The sequence below is a fragment of the Pan paniscus genome, chromosome 11 (assembly GCF_029289425.2).
Source record: "Pan paniscus chromosome 11, NHGRI_mPanPan1-v2.0_pri, whole genome shotgun sequence".
NCBI classification, from domain to species: Eukaryota; Metazoa; Chordata; class Mammalia; order Primates; family Hominidae; genus Pan; species Pan paniscus.
In genome coordinates this window covers 36,851,818-36,872,327 of record NC_073260.2, presented here as the reverse complement: position 1 = coordinate 36,872,327, position 20,510 = coordinate 36,851,818, and the positions used below count along the sequence as shown (strand labels likewise).

The following is a 20,510-nucleotide window of genomic DNA, read 5'->3' as shown; positions in this document are numbered from 1 at the left end:
GCGGGCAGATCACTGAAGTCGGGAGTTTGAGACCAGCCTGACCAACATGGAGAAACCCCGTCTCTATCAAAAAAAAATACAAAATTAGCCAGGTGTGGTGGTGCATGCCTGTAGTCCCAGCTACTCAGGAGGCTGAGGCAGGAGAATCTTGAACCCAGAAGGTAGAGGTTGTGGTGAGCTGAGATCGCACCACTGCACTCCAGCCTGGGCAACAAGTCTGTCTCAAAAAAAAAAAAGAGTTAAGTGGAAAATCTTAAACCTTACCATCACTGCTGACTTCCCAGAATACATCTTTCACTCTTGAAAGGTTTTTTTTGCTGTTGTTACACAATTGTAATTGAAAAATCATGTACAGTTAGCTTTCTGAAGAAGGCAGAATGTCTTTTTGTTTTCAATGTTGCAATTGCTTTGAAGTTTTCTCTTTTGCTTTTTTATACTTTGGTTCATGATGATGTCACTAGAAATAGATTTAAGAATTTTAAGGCCAGGCACAGTGGCTCACGCCTGCAATCCCAGCACTTTGGGAGGCCGAAGGGGGGTGCAGATCACCTGAGGTCAGGAGTCCCAGACCAGCCTAGCCAGCCTGGAGAAACCCCATCTCTACTAAAAATACAAAAATTAGCTGGGCATGGTGGTGCATGCCTGTGATCCCAGACACCTGGGAGGCCGAGGCAGGAGACTCACTTGTACCCAGGAGGCAGAGGTTTCAGTAAGCCAAAGTTGTGCCACTGCACTCCAGCCTGGGCAACAAAGCAAGATCTGTCTAAAATAAATAAATAAATAAATAAATAAATAAATAAAATAATTTTAAGAATTCCTTGTGCTCCTTAAAGCAGAGGATGGTTTCTAGCCAATTCTGAAAGCAGTCTCAGATTGTTTCTTTCATCCTCATTCTATTCTTTCTCTGATTACATATTCAATTAAATAGTGTTAGTGCTTCTCCTTTGGTAATCAATTTATCTTCACTTCTATCATAGTTTCGGAATCTGTCTCTCTGAGCTGTATTCTTTTTTAAAAATTTATTTTATAATGCACTCTTACCAACTCATACCCCTCTCAAAATTTACTACTTTTCTCATAAATGTAGCTTTTCTATCATTGAATGCATAATTGAATTTTATATTTTAGTGATTGCATTATTTCCTTTAAAATATTAAGTCATTTTGATATTTCATTTCTTCATACACTTCAAACTTAAATATATTGGTCTTGCATACTATTTCTTAATTGTTCACTATCTGCACTCTGTGTACATCTTATGCTTTCTTTCATAGCTTCTTAAGAGAAGCTGTAACACACGCACACACGCACACGCACACTCTTACTTATGGTAGGCTATTTCCTCATCTGTTTATTAAGTGTAACAATTAGCTATATGTTTGAGCTTGAACTTTAGGAATCTGTTTGCTGTTCTATTTATTATTGACCATTATGTTTTAGAATACTACCTGTATTATTATTTGGTGATTTATTAATTTTAAACATTTAATTTGACTTCTTACAGTGGGCAATGAGGACTTGGCAGTCATAGCCAGTGCCATTTTTATCAAACAATCATTAAAAAAATAATTATATTTTAATTTAGCTTGAATTTACTTTCTGTATTTATGTTATTATGACTTAGTAACTATTGATCTGAGTATCCCTGATTTATAAAATAAGTGTGTTTGTTGTCCTTATACTTTAAATATTATCTTTTCATCACTGTTATTCTGAAATGTCATATCAAAGCATGAGAGATGCTAGAATCCGTGAAGAAATGTTTTAAAACAGAGAATTCTACTGAAATCAAGGAAGAACTGAAAGAAGGATGTGGCTTAAAGTATACGTTCTGTGAAGAAGGGAGATAATGGAGAAGCTGTTGATATAGTAAACAAAACAAAACAAAAAAGGCAAATAAAAGAGCTGCCTGTTTTGGTAAAGCATCACCACCTGGGTGGGAGAAAGCTGTGTGTCCTGAGCCAGGGCTAATTAATTTGAATCAGCAGTACAATGGGTGAAAATATGGTAAGGAAATGATGCAATGCTTAACTTCAGCATTTTATACTCTTAATTAAAAAAAAAAAAAAAAAAACTGGCCAGGCGCGGTGGCTCACGCCTGTAATCCCAGCACTTTGGGAGGCCAAGGCAGGTGGATCACAAGGTCAGAAGATCAAGACCATCCTGGCTAACACGGTGAAACCCCATCTCTACTAAAAATACAAAAAATTAGCCAGGCATGGTGGCGGGTGCCTGTAGTCCCAGCTACTCGGGAGGCAGAGGCAGGAGAATGGCGTGAACCTGGAAGGGCGGAGTTTGCAGTGAGCAGAGATGGTGCCACTGCACTCCAGCCTGGGTTACAGAGTAAGACTCCATCTCAAAAAAAAAAAAAAAAAAAATCCTGCTAGAATTATAACTGTATTATGTCTTCCTAACATGAGAAAATAATACACACAAATATACATACAAATGCAAATATAAACATGTAATCAATATAAGTGACTATATTATTTGCTTTTAAAAATATGGAAAGGTCGATCAAAAGCAATTTCAGTGAAAAGCTAGAAAATAGATTTTAAAAATCAGAAAACCTTAATAAAGAGAATAAGCTGTGGTATGATTAAAGACAAAGGTTTGTTGTTTTATGACACATAACTCCAAATGCTTTTTCTAGCAGGTGGAAGAACTATGTTAAAAGCAGGACATCTCCACTCCTCCAGATGAGTTACGTGTTAGGCTGAAGTAAGGAGTACGGAAAGCCCAGTTGCTCTATATGATATAAAGCAAGAAGAGTTTAAACCGTTGGAGGGAAGATGGGAACTTGGAGAGAGGAAAGAAAGGGACCAGCAGCATGGAATTTTACATAGGAGAAGCAGGGAAGAGATGACTTCTCTCTGAGGCAAAGAGCGGCACAAAAAGGACTTGGGAGCAAAACAATGGCAAAGAGGTAACCTTTCCATTGTTCGGCAAGGAATGTACTATGAGCCTCTCACTGTCACCCTTACAGTATTTTTATATAACTTATGATCCTCATTAAATATTTTTTGTGTGTGTAAAAATAGAAACTTTGAAAGAAATTCAGCAGGGAGCAGATGTCTATATCAGAGTCAGTGGTTCTGAAACAGTACAATTTGGCCCCCTGGAGAACATTTGACAATGTCTTGGGGCTCTGTTGGTTGTCACAACAGGGAGATAGGGAGTGCTATGTCATTTAGTTTATGTTTACCAGGGATGACAGTAAATGTTTTACATTCCATTAAAAAGCCTTGAAGAGAGAGAGAAAGAGAAAGAAAAAATATCTGTTGCAAAATGTCAATAGTGATGACATGAATAAATTCTGATCCAAATTATTGCATTTAAAGCAAAACTATTATACAGAAAAGAAAGTTGTGAGCAAAGGAGGTTTCTGGTATAAGACAACAAGTTAGCAAAAATTCCTGGGAATTCTGCATAAAACTCAAAGAACTAAGAGATATCCTCACCTTGCCTCAAAGGATGTGAGTTTACCAAATTCCAGGGCAGCCATGTCTCCAAGAACATCCAAGTTTCTTCTCTACGAAAAGAAAAAAAAAAAGGTTAGTCATACATTTATTAATTTCAGGGCCAAAGAGATAATAAGGGGACAAAGAATCAACTCCAAAGAGTCTCCTGCTCTTCAACAGCAGTGGGAAGACATGTATGAACTAATGACCTGTCAAATCCCAATAAGGTAGATGGGGATCTGCATGGTCTATGTCTTCAGTAAGCAAGGAATTACTTATACCACTAGCATGCTGACTGTCCAAGATATAGGACTGCCATGCTTTAAAGAGCAGTTTCCTGATGACACAAAATATTCACCTGGACATAGAACCTCAGTCTCAGCTCCAGGCCTGTCCATCAGCACTGTCCCCAGATGGCTTGGATTCTAGGATCTCTGAAGCTCATCACAAGTACAGATTCAGTGTGGTTCTGAGAGTTTCTTAGTGATGAGTGTGAACAGGAAGAGCACAGGTAGCTCCCTTGAAAAGATAAGGAAATTATTTTAATGTTTTCAGTCTGTTGGGGAAGAAGAGGGTGAGGGGCAAAAAGACCCACTACGAATAGTTAAATCAGTACCAGCCATCAGGCTAACCCAGGGTCCAGGTGAGGGTAAAGCTGTATATCTATATATAACTGTATATAGATAAAGCTATACATAACTGTATATATATAAAGCTATATATAACTGTATATATATAAAGCTATATATAACTGTATATATCTATACAGTTAAAAGCTGATAGGATGGACTGTAGGGATCCTGAAGTTTCTGGGCACACACAGGAATTTAGTGTGATCCCCACATATTAAGCGGGACTTAGGCCGAGTTTTCCAGCAGACACAGAAAGTCAGTTCAAGGAGGATATCCAGGCCCAAAAGGAGTATTAGATGGAATTCCTGAGTCTATCCCTCCTGTCTAGGTGAAGGTAATGGGAAAATGCAGCTTCACACATCAAATAGACTCTGAAGGCCAGAGTAATCCTGGCAGGGATACATATACTAGAAATCATGAGAGTCATCATAGTAAAGCTGTCAGATTCAGTGATTGGTTGGTCTGTCTGATTTATTTGCCTTCTAGGGAACTTCTGTCTGGAGCCAACATACTCAGGCTTGAACCAAGGAAGCCAGGCTCCTCAGGCTACTTGCTGTATTAAGCAAGGCTTTGTTGTGGGGTATATTTTTGAAGGTAGCTGGAACTTCATCTTTTATCCCTTCTAAGAAAGAAAATCTTCAGAAAATCTGCATATACTTGGACATTATCTAATAACCCCAATCCCCGATGCTGTCAATTCTCTGTAGAGGATGGTCTCTATTTTTAAAATTTTTTTCTTTTATTTATTTATTTACTGAGACGGAGTCTCTGTCGCCCAGGCTGGAGTGCAGTGGCGCCATCTCGGCTCACTGCAAGCTCCACCTCCCGGGTTCACGCCATTCTCCAGCCTCAGCCTCCCGAATAGCTGGGACTACAGGCACCCGCCACCACGCCCAGCTACTTTTTTTGTATTTTTAGTAGAGGCAGGGTTTCACCATGTTAGCCAGGATGGTCTCAATCTCCTGACCTGGTAATCAGCCCACCTCGGCCTCCCGAAGTGTTGGGATTACGGGCATGAGCCACTGCGCCAGGCCTATTTTTTTATTTTTATTTTTATAAATTTGTAACATTTACTCATTTTTATTCTTTTAAATGGACAACATTGTATTTACCATGTAAAAGTTGTTTTGAAGCATTTATACATTGTGGAATGACGAAATCTAGCCAATTAACATATGCATGACCTCACATAGTTATCATTTTTGTCATGAGAACTCTTTACATCCACTCTCACTGCATTTTTCAAGAATACACTCTATTATTAACTGTAATCACCATGTTCTATAATAGATCTCTTGAACAATGGGGAGTCCTTGAAAGAATTTAATAAGGGGCTTGGTTTGATCCACCTTTGGTTTTAGAAAATTCACCTTCACAGAGCATTATGGATAATATATCCCTAAAGACTAACTCTAAATGCATGGAGACCTCTAGACTCTAGACAGACTATAGACATTTATTTAAAACCGAAGTTATGTTGTTGCAAATGACAGGATCTCATTCTTTTTGATGGCTGAATAGTACTCCGTTGTGTATAAGTACCACATTTTCTTTATGTCCAGAAAAAAATCACTAGAAGTAGAAATAGAGAAAAATGGCAAAATGAAAAGGCATGAAATTCCAGTTACATGTTGCTGAATAAATTTTTAAAGGCTCTAAGTCTAAATATTATAAAATAAAATCATGTTATGCTTAAAACCACTGTGGATTAGATAATTCAGAAAAAGGCACAGTGGGGATGGGTCCTTATATTTCCACAACATCTGGTGTACCTCTTAAGTCTAGGACTGGAATAAGCAAAGCTGCAAGACCCACATCATGGTCTAAAACTATCACACATATAAATGAAAGAATATAACTTAATGTGACATTTCAATGTAATACAATTTCAAAAAAAAACACGTCGTGTCCTTAATTTTAGTTATTTACTAAATAATTGCTGATGGATCAATTGTAACCATTCAATAGCTACTTAATTTAGCAGTTGCTATTTTCATAAATACCTTTAATTTCCCCAGAATTATTGCAGCATTCTAAAAGAATGCTAAGATTATAACTATATATGTATACATGAGACATTGATCACATTTGTCTTTGGAACATGGAAGTTACAATATTTGGCATATTTGAAAATATACAATTTGATCAATTCTATAGATGCACAGAATTAGAATACAGAATTTTAATATTTTCTATTAATATGTGACAGTAGATAATATCAGATGAGGTTAAAATTAGTGCTTAGCTGCTGAGAATAACATTTTATTCCTGATTTTTAATAGCACTTAACAATAGAAAATAATCTATTTTTTTAGGATAGAAATTTTTACTGAACAAATTCTTGATTAGAGTAATTCAAGCATTGATGAATAAATTTGACATTAAGATACACTTAGGAACAAATGTTGAAGCTTTGTGCAAGTGTAATAGAGTTATGTGAGCCAACTAACTTCTAAATAATTAAAGCAGCATTCACAGCTTTCTAAAAATATAGGTATCCAGTCACCCAGGAGATTAGCCTATAGCTGAGAGCCTGTCTGACATGCCATGGTTATTAATGGTACTAATAAAACTGAAGCTAGCCAGCTCTCTTGCAAAGGGGTTGATGGGGAAATGCAACCGAGCATGATCCTTCTTTTAACAAAGAGGATTTCCCATGTTTTGCTTATTTTCTGACTTCTGGCCTGAAAAGTTGTAGTTACTTTTATTTGGTGCTGGCAGATGATTCTTATTATTATCACAGAGCATTAGCCACATAAAAAAACTGAAGGGTTTCTTCTGAAATATTTGCTGTTGTTTCTTTTAAGGTTCAAAGAATATGTTCCTCTGAAATAATATCAGTCCAAACTCAACCAACCGCATACACAAACCTGCATGTGTGTGCACTCACACATACTAATTAAAGAGTTAGAAGCTGTGACTTGATCTGTGTCCAGAATAATGTGAACCTAAAATATTCAGAAAGAAATAGAAGCTTTTCTCTTTCTTTTGGGCATTTTCAATTTCCCTTAAGTTCAAAAATATTTGTGGCTTTTTATTCAATTAGCCAAGACATCATCAAGAGTAACTTATTTTTCAAATTTTCTTTTCACTATCATCCAAAAAACTCTGGTGATGCACAAATAAATGACTTCTAGAATTAGCTGTGGGAATTGAGGTAAGTTACTTAACATTTGTGAGCTTTCGTTTCTCAATTGCAACTGCAGGATTGTTTATCCACCCAATAAGGTTGTTGTGAGGATTGTATAAACAAGACTAGACATATAGAAAGTGCATATTTATGGCAACACACTTCAAAACTACATTGCCTTTCTGTTTTAGACCTTAAGAGAAAAAGACTTTTGGGTATGAGAGGAAACAGAAATAAACACACTAAACCCAGACTACACAAACCAATTTTATATTAGCCACATATGTGGCTACAATACTAATGTTTTCCAGGGCAGGAAAATGTGTTTGAGCAGTCATATCAATGTAGCCTCAGACCTCCAGCAACACTTACTCTTAAACAGTTATACCTGATTTAGTTCCTCTATTGACACCAATCTCTAAACATGAAAGTAGAACCAAAATCAATTCTTTACGAAGGAGAAAAGTTCTTTGTAAATTCAGACTTCAAAACATTTTTATGTAATCTTGTATACATCATGAATCCCTGAATAGATTAGAGTTTGGATTAAAGTTATACAAAATTAGAGAAAAAACAAATTTCTGAGCTGAACTCCTTAAACAAACTTCTAATTATCAGACATGCAGACAAGTTTTGGACAAAAATAAACCTGTCAGCTAAAACAATAACATATATCTATGGAAACAGAGTATAAAATATATTGATTTCCTTTAGTAATTTTAAAGGTAGTCCAGGAAGAATCAAGAAGGATATAGAAGATGTCAACAGTTCTATAAATCAACTTTGCCTGAGTGAATATTTATAGAACTTAAACCAACAACTTCAAAACACATATTCTTTTCACATGATAAGTAATATTAACCAATATTGACCAAATCATAAAATAAATTTCCACATATTTCCAAAAATTGAAATTATGTAGCCTGATGTATGACTACAATGGAGATAAGTTAGGTGTCGATAGCATTAGGAGAGCTAAAAAATCTCCAATATTCAAGAATTAAAAAAATAAAAACAACTTCTAAATAACCTGTAAGACAAAAAAATGTAAAGGGAAATAAGAAAATATTTTAAATTAAGTGACAAGAAAATTTAACATATTAATAATGGTAAAATTCAGTTACAGCAGAACTATGAGAGAATATTAGATTTAAAAGCTTGTATAAGAAAAGAGATATGTTTAATAACAGTGATTTATGTTTCAACTGCAAGACACTAGAAAAGATGGCCAAAATATGCAAAGTAAGCAGAAGAAATAACGTAATAGACATAAAAAATCAATGAAATAGTAAAAGGCAACAAAAATTTGAAATGTCAGGATTTAGTTATTGGTAAAAAGATATTAAACTTGATAAGTCTACATCAAGACTCATCGAGAGAATAGAGAAAAACTAAAAACTGACAATATTTGGAATGAGAGAGAGAATACCACTATGGTTCCTAGAGACATCAAAATAATAACACTGACTAAGGAAGAAACACAATGTCCGTTTCTGTGTGTGTGTGTGTGTGTGTGTGTACAAAGTATTCTTTTACAAAATTACCCCCACAGGAAAAAAAAAACATGCACAGAATGCTGTACTGGTAGTTACAAAACATTTATTAAAAAGTACATATTTATATTAAAATTGGCAGATATATAGTCCAATGAAACAGAATAGAGAGCCCAGAAATAAACTCTTGCATATACTGTCAACTTACCTTCTACTAGGAAGCCAAGAATACACAATGGGGAAAGAATAGTCTCATCAACAAACACTGGTGGAGAAAACTGAATGCCTACAGGCAAAAGGGTGAAATTGGACACTTATACCATACACAAAAAATCAACTCAAATATGGATTAAAAACTTAAATGTAAGACATAAAATTGTAAAATTCCTAGAAGAAAACATGGGAAAAATGCTACTCTACATTGGCCTTTGCAACAGTTTCTTGAACATGATAACAAAAGCACAGGCAATTACAGCAAAAATGCCTGTGTAATTACATGAAACCAAAATGCTTTTGCACAGCAAAGGAATCAGCAGAGTAAAGAGACAACCTATGAAAGAAGAGAAAATATTTGCAGCCAAAAAAGGAGTTAATATCTAAAATACAAAAGGGACTCCTATAACTGAGTAGCAAAAAAAATCACAATTTAAAACTAGGTAAAGGATTTCAATAGATGCTTCTCTAAGGAAAGCATACAAATGACCAACAGGTATGTAAAAAGGGTTTCCACATTACTAATCATCAGGAAAGTTTAAATCAAAACCACAGTGAGATATCAACTCATAGCTGTTAAGATAACTATTGTAAAAAAAATGTTGCTGAGGATATAAAGGAAATCCTCGTACACTGTTTGTGGAAGTGTAAATTGGTTCAGCCACTATGGAAACAGTATGGAGAGTATTCAAAAAATTGAAAATAGAGCTACTATAAGATCCAGAGATGCTACTTCTGGAGATATATATATATATGTGTGTGTGTGTGTATATATATATGTGTGTGTGTGTGTGTATATATGTATATATGTGTGTGTGTGTATATATGTGTGTATATATATATAAAAGATTTAATTTCATCTTGAAGATACATATCTTGAAGAGATACCTGCTCCTATGTTCACTGCAGTATTATATACAATAGCCAAAACATGGAAGCAACCTAAATGTCCATTGATGGATGAAAGGGAAAAGAAAATGTGCTATTTACATAAATGGCACATTATTCAATTCTTTAAAAGACAGAAATACTATCATTTGTGACAATATGGATGAATCTGAATGACATTTTACAACTGAAGAAAGTCAGGATAAGAAGTACAATTACTACATGATTCTACTTACATGCAGAATCTAAAACAGTCAAACCCATAGAAGCAGAGAGTAAAACAGCAGGTGCAAGAAGCTGAGGGGACGAGAAAACAGGTAGGTGTTGATCAAAAAGTGCAAAACTTCAATTACACAAGGTGAATAAATCCTAGAAATCTACTGTAGATAATAGTCCCTATATTTAACAGTACTGTATCATATACTTAAACATTTGGTAAGAGATTAAATCTTATGTTGTATTCTTATCACAAAAATAATAAAAAAGAGAGGGGAAGGAAATTTTTGGAAATGATAGATACATTCGTGAAATTGATTGTGGTGATAATTTCACAGATGTATACTTATTTCTAAAGTCATCATTTGTATACGTTAAATATGTACAGCTTTTTGTATGTCAATCATATCTCAGCAATTTTTTCAAAGAAGGTATTCAATAAACAAAAATATGAATAAAAATGTTCTCAATCTCAATAGTCTACCAGGTATTAATATATTTTTACTAACAAGTCATTTTAGCAAGGTCATTGAATACAAAGTGAATATACAAAAATGGTTTTATTCTATGCACTTGCTACAAATGATTAGAAAATTAATTCTTACATATTATTTACAATAGCATAAAAATCGAATTTCTATGAATATATTTAATGTTCAATATCTCTACATTGAAAACTCCAAACTAGAACTGAGGAAAATTAAAGGGCCAAATAAATGAAAGGGGTTGTCATTTTCATGGATTGGAAGACCCAAGATTATTAAGATGTCAGTTATTTCCAAATCTATGTGTTGAATTGATAAAGTCCCAATCAAAGTACAAGCAAATGAACACTATCTCAAACAGATAACCAAGGTTAATATGTTCATGTTCATAGTCATGTTGGTAACATTTACCCCTGATATAATGTGATAAGAATGGCACTTCACCTCTGTAGTTATCCTCCAAATAACTCATAACCCTAGTTTAACCATTAAAAAAATAAGACAGTCAAACTGAGGACCATTCTCCAAACTGTCTAAACCATATCCCTTAAAACTGTCAAGGTCATCAAAAGCAAGTGAAACCTAAGAAACTGTCATGAAACAAAGGACATTAAAGAGACATAATAACTAAATATAATGTGGGATCGTGGATGAGATCATGGAACAGAAAAAAGATACTCGGTAAAAACTAGTGAAATCTGAATAAACTGTGATTTAATTAATAATACATTATATTAATCTTGATTCCTTAGTGGTGACAATGAACCATAGCAATGTAATATGTTAACAATAGCAGAAACTGGGTAAGGGTATATGGGAACTCTCTGTAATATCTCCGCATTTTTCGTGTAAATCCAAAAATACCCTAAAATTTTTAAAATGTATTAAAAACAAAACATGTTGGACTAGAAGATTGTAGAATATCTCAAAATTGTGTCCACTTAGTAACATGTAATAATAATGAGAAACCACTTTATCAGACAATTTAGAGTTGCAATTCCTAGAATGAGTTTGTCATGATTGTTCAGACAATAGAAACCAGTTTTCTACTTTATAAAATTTTTACTCTGAAAATAATTTTAGAATAACCATAAAAGATTTTCTAAGTATTGTAATAGTACATTAGTGTAAGATTATCATGTATCCTTCATGGCATTGTTCATTAGAAAATCTGAGATTGCCTTGGCAAATGTAAAGTATTACCTTTATGATACTATTATACAATTTGACTTTCATTCTAACTAGGAAGATATCAAGTAAATTAATCATTTTTTCTTAGTATTTCATTATTTGGAATACATCTATGAAGGCCCTGAACATTGTAATACTTTCAATACTTTCCATTTCAAAGATCAAATTAGTACTAGTGGAAACAGAGATAAATCAAGAATTAACTGAGAGCCTCTAGAAGGGTCTGATTTCTGAAGTTTCAGGTAACATATTGAGAGCAAGGGCTCCATAGTAAGCAGTTTCTAGTGGGTCATATATTCCCCAATATTTCTTTTGACCTCACTGTATCTAATCTACTCACTGGGTGAAGTAGGTTCTATGGAAGAGTGTAAAAGCTTGATACATCCCTCTCTCCTCCACACTCTGCAAGATTTAATTATAAGAAGATATCTCTTTTATTCCTTAAGATGAGCCCTCTATTAATCATTTTCCAGAGAGCTCAGCAATAAACCTCTTGGATTTAACAAAATACATTAAAATAAAGGCATCCTTTTAAGTGTAACTTTATTGTGTGTAACTAATATTGTTAAATGAATTATTTAAGGTTTAATTTATCACATCTAGCTCATTAAAGATGCTCATTAAAAGATTCATATTATTTCTACTGCACATATTTTTCGTTTTGATGTTTGTTTCCAGTAACAATATAAACTGAAATCAGTAACCTTATGACCTCTGTCACTCCACATACTAACTCAGATTTTGAAATATGCCCATATGGATATAAATGAATAACTGAATATGTAAATAAATGAAGGAGAAGGGATAGCTCCTCCCTGAAAAGTATGTACAATTAATAAATGTAGAAGGAATTAGGGAAAAGAAAGTCATCATTAGAAAATCACAACAATAATCACTGCAGGCAAAATCCATTGATGAACAGAGAGGATATTTACAACGTCTCCAAGTATCTTCACAAAATATTTATTAATTCTAAAGGAAACCGTGGTACCTTTATGGTAGAGAATGCTGGTAGACACCATCCTAAATAATATTTATATCACCAATAATAAAACATGAAAATCATAATTCCTGACATGATACACTACATTGGGTATATCACTTCTACAGCATTTTTGTCAAAAGTGCATGATCTCAGTTTAATGAGAAAACATCAGATAAACCAAAATTCACAGATATTTAACAAAAAAATTACTAGTATTAAGAAATAGCAAAGTCATGAAAAACAAGAAAAGACTTGAGGAACCGTGATTTGGAGGACACTGAAGTGACATGAATAAATCCTATGAGGAATTCTGAATTGGATCCTAGGACAGACACACAATACTGTAAACGAAAAGCTGGTGGTATCCGAGCTAATTGCATAATTACTTAATAGTACTGTGCCAACATTAATTTCTTAGTTGTGACTATTGCAGTAGTCATGAAGAGGTTAATGTCAGAGAAAGCCAGGTGAAGCCTACATGTGAGCACTCTATTCTTTTCATAACTTTTTTTTTTTAGCAGAAAGTCTGATTTAATTAATTTAAATAATTAAAAAGGGCTTAACACTGTTTTTCCAATTATTTCGTTTACTACTATTTGTGCTGAAGCTTTACTTTTTTCTTTTTTTATTATACTTTAAGTTGTACTTTTTAATAACATTTTTAAAGATTTAAAATTATTTCAAAATTAGAAGTTAAAAAACAAGCAATTGATTCTTACATAATACGCTCTAAGTTGAACACATTGCAAAACTAAAACTATTAGCAATATACTTGCAACAAATTATTAAATTCTCAAGGACTGCAAAATGAAAATTAGAATTGTATTTATGAAGTACTCCAATCAGAATCAAATTACAATGGAAAAGAAGAGATGCTTCTTGGTTCAGATGATACACATATCCTTTCACTCAACATAATCATACATACCCAACCATGTTTACATTATTTTATAATCTAATACATCATAAATATTCCATTTACACAAATTTAAACAATTAGCTAGACAATATTTATCAATTTGAATATGATACTCCATGATAACATTGATGTACCTCATACTCACTGAAAGCAATTCTACTTGTACAAAGAGGTTATCTAAGCCTCAAGAAATTTTGGTTGGGTATAAAGAATACATTGATTGTTTATATAATAAAATAATAGAATGGGATATCAGGAGATTATGTTCCTAGGGAATCCAAAAGGAGATAAAAAGTAAACCGAAGGGTTGGAGTTGAAAGTGGAAGAAAAATAAACTAATGTTAATTATAGGTTAATATATGTGAGACTAAATCTAGAAGATTACACTAATATACTTTTGTTCCTTACAACTATATGGAGTAGGTTTTATCATTATCCCAATTCTGTACACATGAAACCTGAGGTACAACAAGGCTAAGTAAATCAGGTGTTATGTGTTGAATGGTGTCTCCAAAAAGCTATGTCTAAGACCTAACCCTTGGTACCTGTGAATGTGACTTTATTGGGAAATAGGTTCTTTGCCGATGAAATAAGGTTAAAATGAGACAATGAGGGATTGGGGTGAGCCCTAATCTAATGACTTCTGTCCTTATAAGAAGAGGAAAATTTGGAGGCAGATAGACACAGGAGGAGAACACAACCCTATTGTGGTGATAGAGACACAGGTTGGCATGATGCGTCTATCAGCCAAGGAATGCCAAAAATTGCCGACAACTTCCTGAAACTAGGAGAGAGGCACGGAAAAGTTCCCCCTCCTTGCCACCAGAAGGAACAAACCTTGCCAACATTTTGCTTTTGAAATTTTAGCCTCCAGAACTATGAGGCAATACATTTATTTGAAGGTACTCCGCTTGTGGCACCTTGTTATAGCAGTCCTAAAAAACAGTTTACAGGGCTATGAAGTGCAATGAATCTGAATTCAAACATACTTAAGATTCCTCTAACTTAATCTTACTTTGTAAAAGAAATCAATCTGACAAAAGGCTTAAGACATGCATCGAACCGAAAACAGAATGGAATCCTGTGTTCTCCTGGCATTTATTCTCGATCACATTGTGATTGAGATCATATTATGATCACATTATGATAATTCGGGAACAAATGTTCTCCCGAACATGATAGTCAACAATAGCAGGTAGCTAGGCAACCTGCAGCTGGGCTGCAGCCAAGGAGGCAGCACCACCTCGCACCGGCCAAAACAAAGACACATTCTAGAAACATCCTGAGATAAAACTGGTGGATCACACAGTTGCTGTGGATTCAAATCTCCTTCTCTTTTATATATCTATGTATGTAGATATATGTGTGTATATCTCTGTGTGCGTGTGTGCGTGTGCACGCGCATGTGTATTTAAATGCACCTACTTTCTTGACAAGTTAAAAAAGGAATGACTCCTTTGAGGCGGTCCTTCCTGTTTAAGCTTGAGTTTCTATTTCAATAAATGCAAATTCATGTTGGTAGGCTACTCGTCCAGCTAGGGTTGCTGTTTCTAGACTACAACTTAGCAGTGTGGAAATTACTGATGCACAGATTCTTTGTGATCTTAGATTGGAATGTTGGTGTTTCACTCCTATAGATTATGTTAAATTCTAAGAAAAAACGCACCTCATAGCTCATGGATGGAAAAACACTGATCAAGGCATTTTTGGATTCCAAGTTACCAAAGTATTGAACAAAATCTCTCGGAAGCACAGTGCAGCCAATGTCAAATGGGACACCTGTTAATATATTAGGAACTTCTAAGAGTAGTAACATCAAAAGTTACACAATAAACAATGCCTCTGATTGTCCATCACCCATTCATTTAATTGGAGAAAAGCAAATAAATACCAACTTAGTACAGAAGGTACTGAAGAGCCTAACAAGACTCAAAATTCACTATTAATTAATTGATCTTGAAAAACATGTTCCTATTCAAGTAATGTTTGATAAAAACAGGATAAAGGGAGATTTGAAAAGTGTTTCTTTAGTCACATCAAAGTTAGCAAAGCCATCCACTGTGTGTCATCTGCAAAGGAGTTAAACCAAAGGACTTTTTCTGGACCATCTAATTTGGGTAAATTCATCAAAGGCACATTATTAGGAAGGACGTCATATTCTTCAGTCAGTGCTCCAAAATCACTACTGAATGGATTTTATGGAAACCCACTGAGTTTCAATAGCATGCAAAGACCTAGAGCAAATTCTTGTGCTACTAGAAGTAGTTCTAGAGAAAGCTTAGCTGAATCCTCAGACAATATTATGCATATTACTAGTGAAAAAAATGGTAAGGTCACACAACTGTTCACATTCCATTCAGAGTTCATTTCTTGCACCTTCATCTATAACCAGATCACACTCCTTCAATAGAGCTATAGATCTTATAAGTACTAAAAGTACAGTCTTTTAAGTACTAACAGCTATCCATTAGAGTACCTCTGCACTCATGTATGCTAACAAGAAACTATCAGCAGTAAGAAGTATGAAATTAGAGTGAACATTTGGGATAAGGATTTATTAGGTCTTATGCTGCTGGTGGAAAGAAATTGGCTTTACAATGGCCCAGGTGCAACCTTCACTTTAGGTTATTGGACGGTTCATCTCTCTCTACTGAAATCGAGCTGGCCTCAAGTTTCTGGGACTTTGATGGATCACAATTAATGGAAATAAAAATTCCCCTGCTGACATATTTGTAGAAGATGATGCTACAGTTTTGGCTAAGGATAAAGCTACTAATGAGGACCAAGAATTAACTGAAAATGAAAGTTATAGGACAGAAAATGATGAGACCATGAACCATGATGCTAAAATAGATAGCTGAGTGACGATGTGGATAATATTTCCTTGTCTCCTCTGTCATCTTCTGATAAGAATGATTTAAGTGAAGACTTCAGAGAATATTTAATAGGTGTAAAAGACTTCAAAAGAACTAGAATAACTCTAGAGGAAATTTCTCTCAAAGAAGAAAAATATGAAAAGCTAACACCCCAGAATATATCTGATTCTCTCAAGGAAAATGAAAAAATCTTGCAGTGAAACTGATAAATAGATATAAATGTCTCTAATATGAGTGAATATACGAAACATACTTCTGGGAATAATTAGATTTTACCAGACACAGATTTCAGAGTTGGTTCTTATTTGGACTCTCCATCTGATAGCTGTAATGGAACATACATGTGGAATGAAGAGGGCTTGGAACCCACTGGAAATGTCTATCCAATTGGGAGTTACGAGCCCTATGAAATGAACAGCATAGATATTTTGAATAATCTTGAATCATGTGAATTTGAGGATGATGACCTTATGATACACATCTTGAAAATGTGGAGCATGAAAATATGAACTGCTTTGACTGACCAGACAGAAGTGTTCAACAGCCTCAGGAAGAATTTTGGAAAAGGCCACCCTAGAAATTGAGTAGACAGGAACGCTACCACATCAGTCATCCTAACCACTATGATTACCACGGATAAAGTAATTTGAGCAGAGGCTCTCCCTATAGTGAATCTTCTTTGGGTCATTTTGAAAGCTATGGAGAGACACCCCTTTTCCAGGTTCAGAAAATGTTTGTAGATGTACCAGAAAATGCAGTGATGTTGGATGAGATGACCCTCCAGCACATGGTTCAAGATTGGAGCTTTGTAAAAACTCAGTTACTCAAACTGAAACATCTCCTGCATCAGCATGAAGGAAATGGTTCCTGGCATGATATTCAACTATCACTGCCATCAAGTACAAGAACCAGAAGATGGTGATGAAGTATATGAGAATGAGGATTTATTAAATGAAATAAAACAATTTAAAGAGAAAATAAAGACAAAAGATGAAAAGATCCAACAATTAGAGAACTTCAGCTTGCAATTCAGTATAACAGCCACCAAAAATCTAAAGAGGAAAAATGCACACATACTGATAAATATACCAAAATGCCCTGAAGACAAATTCCTCCTCAAGTGCTACAGCCTTCCAGCAGCCTTCCCAGACCAACAGACTACACCAAGAGAGAATGAATATAGCCCCAGCATGTGGAGGTTCCCAGCAAAGGTGCAATCCAAGACATGTGTCAGGGCTTTGCATATCTGGATGAAAGCTTTACATATGACTTGCAACAAGAAAGCAACTATGGTTTGGAAGACCACCCTTTGGTGTCAAACCCACATTAACAATGGATGTGGCTAAGAGTACATTTTCTGAAGCAAACTTAAACATGACTGTAAATACTCAAGAGCCTTATAATTTGGCAAATAATAAAATTAGTGACATGCAGTTTATACCCACTTTTCTTCAGACACCTGTCCAGTCTAGTACAGTAGACCAGGCTAAGAGAGTTAGAAGCTATACATGTCACCTCATGTCCCTGCAGCTTTTAAAGCCATTCATCTTGATTCTGTGATACCTCCTCCAGTTTCTGAATCATCTCCAAGCAGGACTGCCACTTGTAAGAAGTCTTTGATAATCACAGCATGTAATTCAGCAAAACTTCAGTCAACATCAAGTAAGAAAAAAAATCGTACAACTAATCGGAATCTGAAAGCATCTAAGCTCTGCCACCCTTCAGGTTCTTTCAAACAAAAACAAATAAACAACCTCCAACTAGAGCCTCAAAACTTCTAAGCCAAACAAGCAACTCAAAACCACTAAGACAAAGAAAATAAATCATGTAGAATCCAAATAGCAGTTTACATTTTGGGGATTATTTGGCCTCTAATCATTATTCTAGTCTTCTTAAACCAAAGATATATTAAGTACATAGCTGTCACCTGCCAATTTGTTTTTTAAAAAACAATCTGTTCTGTAATAGTTTTACATGCTGTTTGCTAATGTAGTACAGGTTCTATTGAAAAACCTGGAAATTTTAAAATTAAAATGTGAAAGCTTCTACTAGTTTGACTCTTCCATATCCTGGTTCCAAATACATGTCAGTTGAGCATACTTATCTTGAGTAAACACAAATGTTTGCTTACCCATTTCGGAGGCCTGCCAAAGGCTCTAATCATGTTATTTATCCCCCTGTACTTTGGAAAATTCATAATATTATGCTTAGCAGGCAAGAAGTGTGCTTTCCTGGTTTAATCCTGTTAGAATCTCTATTTATTGTGGTTATTAGAACCTCACTCCTTTTCACTCGTATCTCCTGTGAATATGGCTATTATTTTAACTAAAGACACGGTAATTAATGGAAGTTCGTAGTCTGTAAATAGTGTTCTGGCCAATGCTTTATATATTTAAAAGGAGTATACAAAAACTTTGTGATGAATAAAGGAGTTTAGGCTTCTAATAAATAAATATTTTAATATTTGCATTATTTAAATACATTTTAACCTTTAATGTTTCTCATCCCTTGAATTCTTTGAGTTTAGGTAATTTCAGTAAAAATTCTCAGGCAAGATACATAGTTTAAAGCTTTTTGAGGTTGCCACATAATGTGGAAAATTCTATCCTTAAATGATAATTTAGAAAGACAATTATTTCACTAAATTAAAATGTTTTAATTTATGAATTTTGAGAAATTTTAACTGGGTAGCAAAAAATAGGTAATATGAAAGTAAACAGAAATATTTTTATACAGCTCATGGTTTTTTGTTTGTAGTAAGTTTTAAATTTCACAAATATTTTGTTGAGGTAAAACTTGTATATAATAAGCTACACATATTAAAATGTACAATTTAATAATTTTGACATATATATGTGTGTTATAGACACACACACATACATACAGTTGGTCCCCTGTGTCTGTGGTTCCACATCAAACCAAATTCAAATTAAATATATTCAAAATAATAGTAGTATACACAGTTTATGTTCTAATAAACAGAGATAGACATTGTTGAAAATATTTCTAATTTTTTTAGAATATTTAGATATGATTTGGCTCTTTTCCCCAGCCAAATCACATCTCGAATTGTAATCCCCATAATTCCCAATTGTCAAGGGCGGGACCTGGTGGGAGGTCATCAGATCATGGGATGTTTCCCCCATGCTGTTCTCATGATAGTGAGTACTCACAAGATCTGATGTTTTTATAAGTGTTTGACAGTTCCAGCTATACACACTCCCTCTCTTGCCTGCCACCACATAAGACATGCCTGCTTCCCCTTCCGCCATGATTATAAATTTTCTGAGGCCTCTCCAGCCATGCAGAACTGTGAGTCAATTAAACTGTTTTGTCTTTGTAAATTATGCAGTCTCAGGCAATTCTTGATATAGTGTCAGAATGGACTAATACAATTGGTTTTAGATTATTTTAGATCTCAGTATCAATAATTCAATTAGATCATCACTGAATTAGTTTAGTAAATATTCTTGTACAAATACACTATAGTGTTGCAAAATTAGCATTTGCACTTGATAATTAACTATCATCTCTGTTAAAAAAATCCAATTATATATTAGCAAACAATTAAAAATAAAAAACACATTTTACAATTTTATTAAAACAAAATACTTAGGAAAAAATTTAACAAAAAAATACAAGATTGCAATAAAAAATAAGAATTCATAAGTAAAATTTAAAAAACTAAGTAAATGAAGAGGCATACTGTGTTCATAAATTTTATCATTTTATCATTTGATATTCAATATGTCTATATTCTCCAAAAGGATTTTTATAATTACACAAGGTCTCAATCAAATCTCAGTAGCAATTTTGTAAAAATTGATTATTCTAAAAACATATAAAAAAGTTGGAAAGGCCTAATATAGTGAAAACAATTTTGCAAAATAAGGAAGTTGAAACACTTAACACTGTGTGATTTTGAGACTTAATTTAGACTGAGACCATCATATAATTCATCAAAAATATTTTAAATAAATACTACTGAAAATAATTACTGGGCACAGGTACTTTACCAATA

General features: G+C 34.2%; 1 pseudogene; it reads left to right on the top strand.

The window, feature by feature from the left end:
* The first annotated feature begins 15,289 nt into the window (after positions 1-15,289).
* On the top strand, positions 15,290-18,401 carry LOC100996109 (serine-rich coiled-coil domain-containing protein 2-like; annotated as a pseudogene).
* The last annotated feature ends 2,109 nt before the right edge of the window (positions 18,402-20,510 follow it).